Consider the following 14,530-nt stretch of genomic DNA (forward strand, 5'->3'; position numbering starts at 1 on the left):
ATCCTTGATGAACACAGATGCAAAAATTCTTACCAAAATACTAGCCAATAGGATTCAACAGTACATTAAAAGGATTATTCACCACGACCAAGTGGGATTTATTCCAAGGCTTCAAGGTTGGTTTAACACTCGCAAATCAATCAATTTGATACAACACATTAATAAAAGATAGAACAAGAGCCATATGATACTCTCAATAGATGCTGAAAGAGCATTTGACGAAGTACAGCATCCCTCCCTGATCAAAACTCTTCAAAGTGTAAGGATAGAGGGCACATACCTCAATATTATCAAAGCCATCTATGAAAATCCCACTGCAAATATCATTCTCAATGAAGAAAAACTGAAAGCTTTTCTGCTAAGGTCAGGAACATGGCAGGGATGTCCATTATCACCAGTGCTATTCAACATAGTACTAGAAGTCCTGGCCTCAGCAATCAGACAACAAAAGGAAATTAAATTCATCCAAATTGGCAAGGAAGTCAAACTATCACTCTTTTTTATTTTTTAAGGTTTATGTTTATTTATTTGACAGATAGAGATCACAAGTAGGCAGAGAGAGAAAGAGAGGAGGAAGCAGGATCCCTGCAGAGCAGAGAGTCCGATGAGGGGCTCGATCCCAGGACCATGAGATCATGACCCAAGCCAAAGGCAGAGGCTTTAGCCCACTGAGCCACCCAGGCACCCCAAACTATCACTCTTTGCAGATGATATGATACTATATGTGGAAAACCCAAATGACTTCACTCCAAAACTGCTAGAACTTGTACAGGAATTCAGTAAAGTGTCAGGGTATAAAATCAATGCACAGAAATCAGTTGGATTTCTCTATACCTAAAACAAGACAGAAGAAAGAGAAATTAAGGAGTCAATCCCATTTAAAATTGCACACGAAACTATAAGATACCTAGAAATAGACCTAACCAAAAAGGCTAAGAATCTATACGCAGAAAACTTAAAGTACTCATGAAAGAAATGAGGAAGACACAAAGAAGTGGAAAAATGTTCCATGCTCCTGGATTGGAAGAACAAATATTGTGAAAATGTCTATGCTACCTAAAGCAATCTGCACATTTAATGCAACCCCTATAAAAGTCCCACCCATTTTTTTCAAAGAAATGGAACAAATGATCCTAAAATTTATATGGAACCAGAAAAGACCTCGAATAGCCAAAGGAATATTGAAAAAGAAAGCCAAAGTTGGTGGCATCACAATTCCGGACTTCAAGCTCTATTACAAAGCTGTCATCATCAAGACAGCATGGTACTGGCACAAAAACAGACACATAGATCCATGGAACAGAATAGAGAGCCCAGAAATAGACCCTCAACTCTATGGTCAACTAATCTTTGATAAATCAGGAAAGAATATCCAATGGAAAAAAGACAGCCTCTTCAATAAATGGTGCTGGGATAATTGGACAGCCACATGTAGAAAAATGAAATTGGACCACTTCCTTACACTCAAAATGAGTGAAATACCTTAATGTGAGAAAGGAATCCATCAAAATCCTTGAGGAGAACACAGGCAGCAACCTCTTCGACCTCAGCCACAGCAATATCTTCCTAGGAACATCGGCAAAGGCAAGGGAAGCAAGGGCAAAAATGAACTATTGGGATTTCATCAAGACCAAAAGCTTTTGCACAGCAAAGGAAACAGTTAACAAAACCAAAAGACAACGGAAAGAATGGGAGAAGATATTTGCAAACCACATATCAGATAAAGGGCTAGTGTCCAAAATCTATAAGGAACTTAACAAACTCAACACCCAAAGAACAAATAATCCAATCAAGAAATGGGCAGAAGACATGAACAGACATTTCTGCAAAGAAGACATCCAGATGGCCAACAGACACATGAAAAAGTGCTCCACATCACTCGGCATCAGGGAAATGCAAATCAAAACCACAATGAGATACCACCTCACACCAGTCAGAATGGCTAAAATGAACAAGTCAGTAAATGACAGATGCTGGCAAGGATGCAGAGAAAGGGGAAGCCTCCTACACTGTTGGTGGGAATGCAAGCTGGTGCAACCACTCTGGAAAACAGCATGGAGGTTCTGCAAAATGTTGAAAATAGAACTACCCTATGACCCAGCAATTGCACTACTCTGTTTTTACCCTAAAGATAGAAACATAGTGATCTGAAGGGACACATGCACCCAAATGTTTATAGCAGCAATATCTACAATAGCCAAACTATGAAAAGAACCTAGATGTCCATCAACAGATGAATGGGTAAAGAAGATGTGGTATATATATATACAATGGAATACTATGCAGCCATCAAAAGAAATGAAATCTTACCATTTGTGACGACGTGGATGGAACTAGAGGGTGTCATGCTTAGTGAAATAAGTCAATCGGAGAAAGACAACTATCATATGATCTCCCTGATATGAGGAAGTGGAGATGCAACATGGGGTGTTAGGGGGATAGGAGAAGAATAAATGAAACAAGGTGGGATCGGGAGGGAAACAAACCCTAAGTGACTCTTAATCTCACAAAACAAACTGAGGGTTGTCGGGGGTGAGGGGAGTAGGGAGAGTTTGGTGGATTATAGACATTGGGGAGGTTATGTGCTATGGTGAGTGCTGTGAAGTGTGTAAACCTGGCAATTCACAGACCTGTACCCTGGGGATAAAAATACATTATATGTTTATAAAAAAATACATACATAAATAAATAAAAAAATTTAAAAAAAAGAATGGAGAACTTGACCTTCAAGGATGGTAAGGTCTCAGACATGTGGAAAATGGGGAAAGCATTCTGAATAGAAAGAATATACTGAACAAAGTCTTAGAAGTACAACATACCATTTGATGAAAATAGAATACTTTGGAATGTTATAATTTCTTTTCCAAATATGGAATATCAATTTTGATGTTATGATAGCCCATTCTGATCTTGAAGTTGTATGTGTAACTGATTGAGAGGACACCAATGGGGTTCAGAAAATATTCCCCTGTTAACCACATCTGTGACCCTGGAAAATTACCTCCATGCTGTATCTTCAAGTTATTATGAGAAGCTGGAAAAAAAGAAAATAACAAAATAACCTATTTTCATTTAGCTTTCTGACCTATAGATAAGGAGAATTTAAATGGCCCTGCTTCTGAACAAAATTTCTATTGTCCCTGAAATTTTAAAATCTTCCCATTTATTTATTCATTCATTCATTCATTCATTCATTCACTCATTTTATCTTTCAACCATTTAAAGGTTGGATGAGAGTGCAAATGCAGTCCCCCACTACCACAAATTATGCAGTCAAGTTTCCCACATTTGGGGAAATTCAGGGGTCAGGACATCTGGAATGTAATAGATAAGGCTCACCCTGGGAAAACCATCTTCATGATCATGGTATCTCCCCTTCCAGTAAGTTCCTTTCCTTTTCTGACAATATTATATTATCTCCCAAATATGTCTTATAAAAACCATTTAATATCTTTCATGTAAAGATATTAAAATCCATGTTATATCATATAAATATATTCAAGGTATATATTTTATATAGAGAAATTTATATATAAATATTTGTACATGTTGTAGTTAAATACAGCTATATATACATATATGCATATACATGTATATGTATATGCATATATACATGTATATGTATATATACATATATATACATGCATATATATACAGACACACACACAACCCCAATTAAACTCTCAGTAGTGGTTTTTTGTAGAAATTGCCAAGCTGATTACACAATTGTAAGGAAAATTAACAAATAATCTAGAATTTGTCAAAATTACCTAAAATATAAAGACAATATTTGGAGTACTCACACTAGCTGATTTCACAATTTAGTATAAAATTACAGTATTCGAGATAATATGTCATTGGCATAATAACCGATCAATAGTTCACTGAAAGAGAATAAAGTATCCAGAAAGAGATTCACACATTTATGTAAGTAGTAAGGAAATGGAAAGAGAGAAATAAAAAAAATTTTCAACAAGTTAAATTGGAACAAGTAGATAATTAAATGGGAAAAAAATCCTACTCTTATGTAGCAACATACATGAAAATTAATTCAAGATATTTCATAGACCTAAAGACAAAAAATTAATCTATAAAGCATCGAGAAATAAAAGGGTAACAAAAGAATAATTCATCTGCCTTATGATAGGAAAAGATGACTTACAAAGGATGCAAAAGGAACTAATCTTAACAAAAATCAGATTTCAGCAAAATGAAAAACTGCTCATTAAAAATCACTGTAAGAAAATGAAATGGAAGTTACATATGAAAGAAAGTATTTGTGATATGTGTGTGGTGCTTTTTATTGAGAAAATACAAAGAAATCTTACAGGTGAAAAACAAAAAGATAAAAAATTTAATTCTAAAAAATGAGTAAAACTTATAAACTTGGGTACAAACTTTATCAAGGGAGACATGAATGTCAAGTAAGAAAATAAATGGTAGTCAATATCTTTATTCATCAGGAAAATAAAAATTAAAACTATAATGAGATACCACTCTACATCCTCTAGAATTTTAAAGATTAAATATGTAAGATGATTTAAAAAAGTGAAATAATCAAGTATTAGGAAAGATGTAGAGCAAATAGGATATTCATATAATTCAGAAAGAATGTGAATTCATACAAAACTCTGAAAAACTCTTTGAAATTTTCTTACAGAATTAAACATATACTTAGTCTACAGCCCAGCAACTCCACTTCTAGCTAATTACTGAATAGATATCATAATTTAAGCCGAAAACAGACTGCTTATGTATATTTATAGCAGCTCCACCAAAACTGCCCAAACCCAGAAATAACTCAATTACCCATCTTTAGGACAAGAGATAAATAAACTGTAGTATATTCATACAGTGCAACACTAATTAACAATAAAAAATAAATCCCTGATTCATCATATGGCAATAAGGATTCTCAAAAACATTATGTTAATTGGAGAATCTAACTACAGAATAGTACATATGGAGTCATTTCTTTTGAATGAACTCAAAATCAGCAAACGAATCCATGGTGATATAAATTTAAAAAGTGATTAACTATTGTGGGTCAAACACAGGTGAACTCTTTGGGTGGATGGAAGTGTATTATGTCTTGATGGGTGTACACATTTGTCAAAAATCTTTGAATTGTAGCTTTACTATTCTATTTAATTTTACCTCAAAAAAAAAAAATGTCCGTAAAAAATCACTTCCTATACTGAAAGGCCAATAACAGCCAATAATTCTTAACTTTTTTCATTGCTTAATGACGTGTTTGCTAAGCTTTTGCTAACCTATTGGCTTTTCTTGACTAGAGAGGGATAGTTATATTTTTACATAATTCTATACAGTTACTGTGAACATGTTTTTAGCTTTTACTATGAATGCAAATAATTCTAAATTTATAACAAAAATGAAATAATAAATCTTTGCCTAATTGCAATCAACTTGTTTCATCTAAGCATAGATATCCGAGATGCATCATAAGTTGAATAATTCTAAAGAAAGTGTGCTTTGAAACAGTAGTACATTTATATTAAAAACTGAAAACTATTTCATACTTCAATATAATTTTCTAGAATATATGGGAATATTTAAGCAGAAGGCAATAATTTATCATATATAATGCCTTCCGAACATCTGAACATCACAGCTATATAGTTATATTTAGCTTCTTCTCTGTTTCAGTAATATGATCACCGTTTCTCATTTTTCATTAATGTAGTAACATTGTAGTCATAAAATAGTGAATAGTTGAAAATTTGTAGAGCAATGAGGAAATAATCTAGAATTGCAAAAACTACCTAGAAAATAAGACAATATTTGGAGTACTCACAGTAGCTGATTTCACTGGCATACCCTAATACATGCGTTTCAACTCTTGAATATGAATATTGGGGGGGTAACTTGGTGGTTCAGTAGGTTTAAGATCTGCTTTTGGCTCGGGTCATGATCCCAAGGTCCTGAGATGGAGTCCTGGGTCGGATTCACTGCTCAGTGGGAAGTCTGCTTCTCCCTCTCCCTCTGCCTCTCCCCACAGCTCCTGCTCGCTCTCACATGCTCTCTTTCTCTCAAATAAATAATAAAATAGTTTAAAAAAAGAATATGAAGATTTGTGTACATCCAAATAAATAAGGCTGTGCATATACATATATACTCATATATAAATATACACATCTATCACACCACAAACATGTGTGTATTTGCATATGAAATACATACATGCAAGGGCATATATATATAAAACCATTCAAGGGTATATATATAACCTTACAAGGTTGATATTGGTTGCAAGTACCAGACATGGAAAGGCTGTCTGACATTATACTGCTATTTAGGATTTCCAGAGAGAAAAGCACCAAATCTTGTTGGAGCGAATTTTCTTTCTTTTTGACAGAAATCACTTGAGTGACAGTTCTTAGTTATGGAAATATAAGTCTCCTAAGCACCTGCTTTCTGGCATCATCTTTTGTGTTTGGAGAAAGGCTGATCTTCCTGAAGAAACCTAAATTTGCAGAAGACAGCACAGGAGATTTATATAATGTACTTAGATTTATAAGACCAGCATTCAACAGAGATGCTGTAGCAACGATGAAAGTGATAATACTAATAGACTGCTCCAAATCTTATTCTCTGTCTTTTGTTAGGGAGCTGCAGTGCCCTTCGATGAACTCTGGCCCAGGCATTCTCTTAAACTCTCAATTCATATCTCAAACTATCTAAAGAATGTCTAATAAATATCTCGTTCAATATAGTCCAAATTGAATTCTTGACCTTCTTTCTACATGTATATTACTCACTGCCTTCCTGATCTCAGTCGTCGCCAATCTCATCCTTCCAGTTGCTTAGATTTTGCTTATGTTAAGTTCCCAGGAGTCAGTTTTGAATCTTTTTCTTTTTCAAGCTCACCAACTAATCTATCAGAAAATCCCATTGTCCATCCTCACAGTATATCCCGAATCAGGCCACTTGTAAACCATCCTCACTGTTCCAATTCTGGTTGAAGGCATCAGCATCTCTTGTCTGAATTATCTCTGGACAGAAGTACACTTTAACCTCAAGGAATGGCTATTGATCTTTCAGAAGTTAAGGTATATTAAATAACGTGGCTGTTCAGAAACTTTCCATGGTTCCCTCTTTAACTCAGAGTCATAATCTAATGCCTTGCAGATGCATATGCATCTTTACCTGACGTGACCCTGCTGACTTCTCTGACTACAGTCTTCACACTCTTTCTTGTTCATTATGCTCAGAGACGCTGACCCCAAAGGTCAGGTATCTTAGTATCCTTGGGCATTTGTTCAAGTTTTTTCTAATCTCTGAACTGCTCTACACCAGATAGCTTCTTGCTAAGTATGTCATCACCCTCAGGTTGGGAAGAGATACCATCTTCTCTTTAGCTTCGACTCTGATCACTTTATTTAATCCTGCTGTGTGTTAATTTCTACAGCATCTTTTCACATGCACACGATTCTAATCCCCTAACCCTGTTGTACTTTATTTTTTTTTCATGTACCGCTTAATACCTCCTAACATATTATATTTAATTTACTTCTTCATTACATCAATTCCATTTTAAATTAAATAAATTTGATATCTAACACAGTGTAAATTTGACTTATATAGGTTATTTGGATACATTTAAATACTGTGATATGATTGTCATAGTAGTGATATTTATCATGTTATATAATAGGAGAACATGGTAAATTTATTAAAGTTGGATACTAGAACCATTAGAAAAAAAAGAATGCCACTAGAGAACAGTAAATATCTAATTATCTAAAATACTTGATTATAGTACAATATTGTCTATATTCATTATATTGTGGATTAATCTCTATGACTTACTTATGAATCATTGCAAGTTTGTCCCTTAAACAACCTCGCCCCCTAACAACCACCATTTTACAACCTGATTTTTGCAATTTGACTTTTTTAGATTGCATATATAAGTGATATAATACAGTATTTGTCTTTCTCTGACTTATCTCACTTAGCATAATGTGCTCAAGGTCCATCCATATTGTCACAAAAATCAGGATGTCATCCTGTCTCATGGCTGAATAATATTCCATTCATCTATTAGTGGGCATTAAGGTTGTTTCTCTGTCTTAACTACAGTGAAAAATGGGGGGGGGGAATGTGGGAGTGCATATATCTTTTCAAAATCCTATTTTCATTTCCTTTGAGTATAAACCCAGAAGTGGAATTACTGGATCATATGGTGAATCTATTTATTTTTTAATCTTTTGACAAAACTCCACATTGTTTTCCATAGTGGTTAGACCAAGTCACATTTTTACCAAGAGTATATAAGGGTTTCTTTTTCACCACATCCTCATCAACAGCTGTTGTCTCTCCTCTTCTGGTTGATATCCATTCTAACAGGTGTTAAGCGATATCTCATTGTGATTTTGATTTGTATTTCCCTGATGATCGGTGATATTGAAGTTGAATATCATTTCACATGCCTGTTGGCCAAATGTTATTTGGGCAGAAATTTGTGTTATTACCTAATACATCCCAAATACCCGGCACATTACCTAACACAGTGGGCACTAAACAAATATTTGTTAGATATGTGAATACATTGGAAAGTTGCTGAGATTCTTTGGCAATTTGAAAGAATATAATGAGAAATATACCAGAATTCCTGACAATAAGGCTATTTAAATATTACATTTAAAAAGGATGGTACAGGGGCACCTGGTGGCTCAGTTGGTTAGGTGGCTGACTTTGGGTTAGGTCATGATCCCACATTGGGATCTTTGCTCAGCAGGGTGCCTGCTTCTCCCTCTGCCTGCCCCTCTGCCTGCCATTCCTCTTGTTTGTGCTCTTTCTCTCTGACAAATAAACTAAAAAAAAAAAAAGAATAATTAATATTACATTTAAAATGAATTAAAAGTGACTATGATATTTTTTCTAAGATTTTATTCATGTATTTGACAGAGAGAGACACAGCCAGAGAGGGAACATAAGAAGGGGAGTGAAAGAGAGAGAAGCAGTCTTCCTGCTGAGCAGGGAGCCCAATGTGGGGCTCCATCCCAGGACCCTGGGATCGTGACCTGAGCCAAAGGCAGACATTTATGAATGAGCCACCCAGGTGCCCCCAAATCACTATGGTCTTATTTCAAGCTAGTGAAGAGGGCCATTGATATCATCTATACTTAAACTACAATAATTATGCTGCATGTGAGCTAAGAGACTAATAATCACTTTGTGCATTTTGACTGGTTACTGTAGGTACCATTTGAACATGTAGTCTGACCTGTGGCTTTCCTGTAACTTACCTGTTACTCCAATTCTAAATCTTGTATTAGGTTGATAGAATCCAAGCAACTAAAATGAACCTTCAGAAAAATAGTTAATGCATCAATAGCCTGCAGGTAGATAAATATCAAGGCTTGTAAAAGAGTAAGAAAGTATACTATAAATTTTATAAATCAGTGGGTTTCCTATCTTTTTTTTTTTTTTTTCCTCCAAGATTTCTTCAAAATCTTTCTTTGGCTTTTCTTGGGACTATAAAGAGAAAATACATAAACATTTAAAGTTAAGGCTGTAACATATGCCTTTTATAAGTACAATACATGTTAATTAATTATTCAAATAATTCTTGAGCATTGACTAGTTGGAAAACACTAGTGGACTTTAAGTTGGGGAAAAATAAATGCTGTCCTCAAGGTATTTATCATCTAATGTAGAAGACTTATGCCTAAGTATATACTTGTATTATAGTAGTATAGACTGTAATAGCAACATACATAGTTTATTGTATACATGGGGGAGTGCTATGTAAGCATGGAAGAAAACACCTTCGTTAAGAAAAACTTGCTTCATGATAAAAGTATCAGCATGGAGTTCTCAATGATGAGAAAGTGTTAGATGACAGGATGGGATAGGTCCAGGTTGAAATGCTGGAGGGAATGTGTGCTTTTACACAGAGAAAGATCAATCTTATAAAAAACATGGCAAGAAAAAGCATGAATCAGAGTAAGAACATTAAGAAATGAGAACAGAAAAATGTTTAAGTCAGAGAATGGTGAGAAAAATCTAGTTACAATTTAGAGATTACAGAATCAGTTAAAATCTATTGATAGCCTAAGTTGTGAATACTTTGACAAATAAAATGTTTAAATGAAAAAAAAATAAAAATGTTTAAATGATATTAATTATTAAATAAACTTCAAAAGTCCAGTAAAGAGTAGATTATTCCCATAAAGACATATTTTGAGGTATTTTTGAAATATAAAACTTCAAATTCTTGAAGAGGATATTTTCTTTTGAAACTATTATAGTCTGGTATTTTTAACATACGAGCAGCCGTGTGTAAGTCAAAACTGAGACTAGAGTATCAAGGAAACTGTATGCCATGTTGACAGTTTGACATAGCCCTGTGGTTGATGGGAAACCATTGGCAGGTTTTAAAATACCGTAGAGCATAATCACACTTATATTTCAGAAAGATGACTCTGAAAAAGTCTGTGAAGAAGACTGAAATAGTATCTGGAGACAGACAGGCTGCTTATATTTCTGTCGTGGTTGCCAAAGTACATATGATAAAGACCTGAGAAAAGGGGGAGTCATCGGAAAAATATTTCAGGAGTTAATATATTTAGGGCAGAGTGATTAAATTGGATGTTAGGGTGAAGAAGAGGAAGGAGTCTATTAAGAGTATTGGTTTTCTAGCTTGAATAATTTAATGATTGATTATTGGAGTCACCTACATTATGTAGGGATGGGAGTGTTGAAAAGGGAAATGGCCACATTACGAATATATTTGAAGTGCTGGTAGGTGCCTGCTGTTGGTATTGATTTGGGAGTTATAAGCATATAGATTGTTTTTGAAAACTTGGCAGGAAATGAAAACACCCAGAGAGACTAGAAACACCAAGGAGCTAAAAGAACAGTGGGAAAATAAAGGAAGTTTTTGAAATAACAACATTGGGTATATGGGTTAAGGACTAAATATCCATTATGTTTGGAAAGGTCATTTCTATTTAATATTCATAACTGACATGAAAATTATATAAAATAGTTAATTATTATTACTATCATCATCGTTTACTATAATTTAGTAACATAACCAAGCAACTAGAATGAAAAGATATTACATGAAAGATATCTAGATCTTATTTTTAGTCAATTTTAAAATACCATTGCCTACTACCTCCTTCAAAACAAAACAAAACAAAACTTTAAAAAGGACTGTCTGGTAGTCGCTCCACTTTCCTTTATAAGTATAACCAACTTTTTTTTTTAAATTTTCTGTTACAATTGTATGGGTCTTATGTACATAATTTTTTTATTTGTTTGTTTTTAGAGATTTATTTATTTGAGAGGGAGGGAGACAGTGGGGAGAGGCGCAAAGGAAGAGAAATTTTATGCAGACTCCCTGCTGAGCCCAGAGCCTTATGCAGGGCTACATTCCACAACCTATGAGATCATAACCACCCAGTGCCCCCATAAAACTTGCTTTTAAACAAGTTACTTGTAAAACACATTTTTTATAAGATTTTTATTTATTTAGTTGACAGAGAGATAGAGAGAGAGCAGAAGTATGCATAGCGGCAGGCAGAGGGAGAGGGAGAAGAAGTCTTTCTGCTGAGCAGGGAGCCCAATATGGGGCTTGATCCCAGGATCCTGGGATCATGATCTGACCCAAAGGCAGCAGCTTAAATTGACTGAGCCATCCATGCGCCCCTGGAAAACATATTAAGTTTGGCTAAGGAGTTTAACATGGTATCAATAATATACAGTTAGAAAAATTCATAAGTACGTGAACAGACAACAAAGAGTATATATACATTTGACTTCAAGGACATGACCATGACTTTCTCTACTAGTCCATAAAAGTTTTCAATTAAAAGGAACTACTGTTATTAAAGTTGCAGTACACAAAGTCGAAAAGGACAGAAAGTAATTTGAATTGGAGAATCAAGATTTTTATAAACATGTTTACATTTAAAATTGCAGGCCAAATTGAGTAGGAAAAAAAAAAGGGGAAAATTCTGAACTCAAATAAAGGAAATCATTTAAGAAATGAGAGATAGGAAAATTGTAGATTAAAGACAGTTGTGTTCAGAAGACCAAATCGTTGCAAAGCATCACTAAAGTAAGGTTATGTCAATAGGAAAATAGTTTAAAGGATAAAGAAAATTATAGAGCATCACTTTTTTTCCTTTTGACCCACAAGTTTGTACTAAACTGATAATCCAATAACATTTAGAAACCATAGGATGTACCTGTTAAGATTGAGCTTATAGGGACATCTGAGTGGCTTAATTAGTTAAGCGTCTGCCTTTGGCTCAGGTCATGATCCCGGGATCCTGGGATTGAGCCCTGCCTAAGGCTCCCAGATCTACAGGGAACCTGCTTCTCTCTCTGCCTGCTGCTTTCCCCGTGGTGTGTTCTCTCTCTCCTTCTTTCTCTCTCTCTCTCTTTCTCTTCTGTGTGTTAAATAAATAAATAAAATCTTTTAAAAAAGGAAAGAAAGAAAGAAGGAAGGAAGGAAGAGAGAGAGAGAAAGAAAAGAGAAGAAACAAGATTGAGTTTAGAATCAGACGGACATAGCTCGGATTTGGGTTCCACAACATTTTTTGCTATTTGACAATTACTTATCTTCTCCTCTCACTTTTTTTATAAGAAAAATTCTCAAAAAAAAAAAAAAAAGACAATTCATGAAATGGAGATAATGTGATCAGCACTTCACAACTTTAAAGATTTATTTACCTTTTGACATGTGAAGTATTATGTTTATACACAGTGCTGCATTTTAAGATGTGTGCTGAAGATAATTTTAGTCCATGGGAGGCGCACAAGAATGGTGAATAGTTGGAAAATCACATAATAGGATACTTTTATATGACAGATATATTGAAGAAGATATTTTGATGAGTATTAGGTAGCACTCTAAATATCAGAAGAGTTTTCATGTACAAAACATAGTGGCATTATTCTGAGTAGCTCCTAAAATACTAGAACCACAACATTTCAGGAAGGTTCATATGGTTTCATCTAACACACACACACACACACACACACACACACAGAGCAAGCAAATCTGTTCGAAAGTAGAGTGGCTTATCATAAGTGATAATGAAGCAAGCGCAAGTCCTTGGAGGATTTAAGAACAAAGTTCAAAATATGAAACATGAACACTTTTAAAAATTGATTTCTTCATTAACTGTATCTCTTCACTATTCAACTACCTGTGGTTTCCTTTGCTCATAGGATAAAACTAATCTCTGTTACTAAAGGCTCTGTCTCCAAATTCAGTCACATTCTGAGATACTAGAAGTTAGGCCTTCACAGTATGAATTTCAGGCAGACACAACTTGGCTCATAGTATTAGAGTCCTATTACTTCATGACCTTTTTCCTGCTCACCCTTCAACCTAGGCCTTACCATTCTTGTCTCACATTCCATAACTCCAGCAAAATCTGACATGGGAAATGGGCACCTTCTCATCTAATTCTAGCGCTGATTTTTGCTGATCTTTCCTGTTTCATAGCTTGGTTCCACTGTTTCATAGCTTGGTTCCACTTGTCCTGAATTTAAAGAGTCCCTTTCAAAGAGCAATTAAAATAATTTCCACAAATTCTGCATGAGTTAATTTGGTAGCAATATATGGTAATCTTTATGTCAAATTTTCTTGATGTGAGCAGAAATCCAATTCCTTAGCTCGTTTTTCTTCCCTCCTTCCCTTCCTATTTTCCTTCCTTCCCTCCCTCCCTTATTTATTTATTTCTTCCTTCCTCTTCAATTCTTTTTTTTTTCCTTTTTGCAGGATGTATTTAAAAGGAAATAAAAAAGATAATAAATCAAATGTAGGATTAATACACATAATTTCCTTTGATACTAAATTGTATATGTTGAATATATATTGAAAAGCTGTAGTTGTGATGTTATTTTTGTTTTGAATGTAAGGAACAATAGATAATTACTTGTTGAATTATTAGAAAAATTATCTTTGTAGCTCAGTCATAAGTGCTGTCATTGTGTTTTTATTATTCTTCTAAGTAGGAATGTTTCCTTTTCAGTGAATTAATGTATTAAAGAGGAAAATAACCAAAGAAACATTGGGAAAATTTAACTGAAATATATATTAAAGAGTTCGGAGAACACAAGGTTGTAAACTTTAAAATGGAGAAGAGAAGAAACCCAGTTTTGTGTATTATTATATGATAACCAAATTTGTTTCAGTAATCTAGTGTTTTTGTTTCATATTAAAACTTGTATGGTTATTTTTAAGGATACAAAATGTGAAATGACCAAATGATTGATTCCAAGGTGAATTACTACCTTTAGTAGCAAATTACTTGCCTACCACTTTCAAAAATTAATGTTTATTTATACACTAATAGTATTCAACAAAAATGATATTTTATATTAGTAAATACATAATCAAAAATTTGTAGCACTACAGTGAATATTTCATATGCAGATGTTGAGGTATGATGATTATGTTATAGTCATTACTTCAGGGGAGATACGTTTGAATAAGAATAGCAGACAACAAATTGCTGGGGGAGGATGTTGGTGGGGTGGA

The 14,530-nt window shown here is 34.3% G+C and overlaps 1 non-coding gene across 1 annotated transcript; it reads right to left on the reverse strand.

The window, feature by feature from the left end:
• Window positions 1-3,229: 3,229 nt before the first annotated feature.
• LOC123937625 lies at window positions 3,230-3,389 on the reverse strand. Its single transcript, XR_006817505.1, has one exon. It is a non-coding gene; the product is annotated as a U1 spliceosomal RNA (small nuclear RNA).
• Window positions 3,390-14,530: the final 11,141 nt, after the last annotated feature.

The sequence above is a fragment of the Meles meles genome, chromosome 2, assembly GCF_922984935.1.
Source record: "Meles meles chromosome 2, mMelMel3.1 paternal haplotype, whole genome shotgun sequence".
NCBI classification, from domain to species: Eukaryota; Metazoa; Chordata; class Mammalia; order Carnivora; family Mustelidae; genus Meles; species Meles meles.